General features: G+C 31.1%; 1 long non-coding RNA gene across 1 annotated transcript; it reads right to left on the bottom strand.

Annotated features, from left to right (window-relative positions):
- Positions 1 to 2,627: 2,627 nt before the first annotated feature.
- On the bottom strand, positions 2,628 to 3,639 carry LOC107892976 (uncharacterized). Its single transcript, XR_001682683.2, has 2 exons — positions 3,092 to 3,639; positions 2,628 to 2,912 (listed from the first exon to the last, which is right to left on the bottom strand). It is a non-coding gene; the product is annotated as an uncharacterized lncRNA (long non-coding RNA).
- Between the last annotated feature and the right edge of the window lie 430 nt (positions 3,640 to 4,069).

Raw genomic sequence — 4,069 nt, 5'->3', positions numbered from 1 at the left:
TTCATTCTTTGTGCTAGGACTTAAGGGTAAACATTTTGGATTATTCATTCCATCTCTATTTGTATCATATTGCATCACCAGATTCACCTGCGTAGAAAAATATAAACCATCAATTTTCTTATTTAGTACTTCTACTTGGTTTGATAACATGGTGACGACATCTAGATTAAAAACATCGACTACTTTTATTGGTTTCGTCCTCATGACTTGATACTGATAATTATTCAGTGCCATCTCCTCTATAAACTCATAAGTTACCTCGGGTGTTTTATTATTCAATGTTCCACCAACTGCTGCATCAATTAATTGCCTAGTTGAGGGGGTTCAAACTATTGAAGAATATTTGAACTTGTAACCGCAAGGGTAACCCATGATAAGGGCATCTTCTTAATAAGTCATTGTATCTCTCCTATGCAGTATATAATGTCTCTAAATCGATCTAGGAAAAGGAAGAAATGTAATTCCTTAACTTAGCTATTTTAGTCGTTGGGAAGTACTTCAGGAGAAACTTCTCGGTCATTTAAGCCAATGTAGTGATGGAACCTCGTGGTAAAGAGTTTAACCATTATTTTGTTTTGTTCCTCAACGAGAATGGGAACAACTGTAAGCGAATGGTGTCATCAGTGGCGCCATTAATCTTGAAAGTGTCGCAAATCTCTAAGAAATTGGCCAAATGAGTATTGGGGTCTTCATCTTGCAAACCATCGAACTGAACATATTATTGTACCATCTAAGTAGTGTTCAACTTCAGTTCAAAATTGTTTGCGGCAATGGTAGGTCTCATAATACTCGATTCAGCCCCAATTAGAGTAGGTTTGGCATAATCGTACATAGTACGAGGAACAGGGTTTGCAGGAGGTAGCTAAATATTTTGATTATCACCCATCTCCTTAGTAATATTATTGTTCTCTTGTTCGTCTACTAAATTTCGTCGACTCTGCCTTGCTTCTCTAACCTCTCTACGATTTCTGCAAGGAATACTTTCAATTTTACTATCGAAAATAAATGGTCTCGACGGATTTCCTCTAGTCATAAACTAAAAGAATCTGCCAGAAGCAAACAAAAGACAAATTAAAATGTAAAAAAATTAATTAAAACAAAAAAATAGAAATGACTAAATTAATACAAATAAAGTGTTCTTAATATTTCAGTCCCCGGCAATGGCTCCAAAAACTTGATGTGTGTCCACGTTACTAACTAAAAATACGACAAAGGCAAGTGCATCATGAGGTCTAAAAGTACTACTAATTACCATTTTCCTATTATTTACTCGACAAATTGGAATAATTGGTTTAAACTAAAATTACTAAATTAATTTAACTAAAGAACTCAATAGAGAATAAATCAGGAAAATAATTGAATAATAACCAATGAGAGAAACAATATTTAGGAAAGAATCCACCTAGACTTCATTTATTATTATGAATCTGAATTGGATTGATTTGGTGTCAAATTGAGGCATATTGGATTTATTGATTTTGGAAATGAATATATGCAATATTTGATATGATTTTGGATTGGTTTTGTGTAGGGTTAAGTGTGCATTTAAGCATCATTTGGGTAAGTTGATAACTTAGCATGACATAAGTACCAAAAATGCAGATTTTTTACATTTTGTCTATAAGGTATCGACACCTTAAAAAAAGGTATCGGTACATCGACAAAAGTGTTTTAATTTTCAAAACATCGAACCTAAAAATCGTATCAATACAGAGATAATGTATCGATACTTTGACTAGGGTATCAATACTTTTTGTTTGGTATTGATGCATTCATTTTAATTCAAATTATTTTGAAACATCAAAGTCTAAAATGGTATTCAATAGTAATTATTCTATCGCATTTGGTATTCAATAATAATTTGTTAGGTTAATCCGCATTTATTTTTGGTATTCCTAATTTAATTTTGGTGTGAAATATTAAAGCTACAATTGTATAGAATATTATCCGGTATCCTAACAAAATCAAATAGCAAATTAAGAGGCGAGGTCGACCATGACTTCAAAATCAACTCTGTAATACCGTCTGAAACACAAGGTAGTCTTGATAGGGACACATATAGTCCTCTTTTAGGCCTATAGTGTTTGATTAAATTTGGTTCAAAAGAAAATAATATTTTATATTATATTGGTAATTTTGGATATAAGATAAAAACAATCGTTGGAATCTTTTATTTTTAAGAAAATGAAAAAGGTAATTCCTACCAAATGTAATTTTGTTAAGAAATTTGTAAATAAAATTTAATGTAGACTATGAAACACATTAAAAATATAAATATTAAAAAATTTGCGAATGAGGCACTCTACTCCCTAGGCCCATGGACAAGCTCCTAAGTGCGTTGATTGGGCTTGGCCTCAACCATTAAGAGATTAACGAAATTATTTTCATCATGAATTTTGCTATAATATTTTCCTCAATCATTTGGATGCTTATGATTCAAAATTATTATTTAAAGATTTTCTCTATTATTCTCCTGTAGTTGGGCTAATAAAACTGCTTATGCTTTGACATGAAGAGGAGCTAGGCTCAGATGCATAGAGTAAACATGATAACTTGAATTTTATTCTTTTTTCTTTTTCATGAATCTATATTTTCTTTTAAAAAAACTCATTTTCAATCGTTACATAAAATGAAATAATCATCCATCTCATAAATTAGCACAATACTCGAACAACAATCAACATGTAAACGATAGACGTAGACGTATCATCATCCCCCTTTGCACAATATAATGAAAAAGACCATACTCTAATTGCAAACTTAAATGCCATACATAGAGTAGTAAATGACCATTTGGTATTGTAATTATGAGCAATAGATGAATACGATTAAAGAGGTGGACCATCGGGTGGCATGTTTCGAGCCGGAGTTGGTGCGTTTATCACCTTGTGGCTGCGTGCTCACCTTCAATTCTGCATTTTCATTAACCCCAACATGCTCAATATCTATGCAACCAAGAAAGGTCCATCCAAGAATTTAAAAAATAAAAATAAAATCTACTATGATGTTTTACCCTATGATAAAAGACAGATGCAAGAAAATAAAATCATAAATGAAAATTTTATAGATCCAGTTAAAGTATATTACAAACCTGCAGAAACAGGAGTGATCTGAATGGCCAACACTGAGATTATGAAGATAAGGAAGACAATGAGAGGGCGTAAGGAGGAGGATAAACCCATCTTAACAACAATAAGAATAACAATTTTGTCGTTAAATATATAGTCAAAGTCTCATCAATATATTTTCTTATTTTTGGATCTGGTCATAACGGAATTAGAAATGAATATAATAGATAGGATTACATTAATTTAACGTTTTTGGATGTTATGTAAGGGTGAGCTGATATTTTAGGACCGCCCTTGATTTATATATAATATATTTCATCTAGAGTGGATAAATGTTGACTAATATGAAGAAATGGGGACTGAATTTGTAAATGGGAATGTTTGAAAATTGTATCATTTCATACTTAGCATCGATATCCATTTAATTAATCACAAGTGTTCTTTTTTTACTTTTTTGGTAATATACATTGAGCATTTGAAATAAGCAAATGTTTAAATTAACAGATAATGAGGCTAAAAATACTAAGAGATAACAAGATTAAAACGCCAGTTTGCCCAATTCCTTGTGTCCATTGAAGGAGTCGAATGATAATTACAGGTATTCATAAATGGAATTTATTTATAATTAAAGTCAAAAATCGATTGGAATGGCTTAATTTTCAGAAGGGAGGAAACATTTTGATCCATCGTTTCCATGTTGGTTTTTCTTGTCCATTTTTACTTGTCAGTTTATGGCATAACGCTTATTTTGACCAAAACTTTCGCCTGTACTTGTCAACAACAATACTAAATCTTTGCCTCAAGTCTCGTCCGTCCTTTGAATTTCAATTAAATAATATTAAAAATTATTAAAAATTTGTAAAAATCAATTCAATTAATTTTTTACCATAGTTCAATAGATTGGATTAGAAGTCACTTCAATTTTTTTATCCTATAATATATCAATTAGTTCTAAATCTAATTGATCTGACTAATTAGTCGAATCTAATTCCAACAATCAT

Source organism: Gossypium hirsutum, chromosome D09, assembly GCF_007990345.1.
Source record: "Gossypium hirsutum isolate 1008001.06 chromosome D09, Gossypium_hirsutum_v2.1, whole genome shotgun sequence".
In the NCBI taxonomy this organism is placed as follows: Eukaryota; Viridiplantae; Streptophyta; class Magnoliopsida; order Malvales; family Malvaceae; genus Gossypium; species Gossypium hirsutum.
This window is presented reverse-complemented; position numbering and strand designations above follow the sequence as displayed.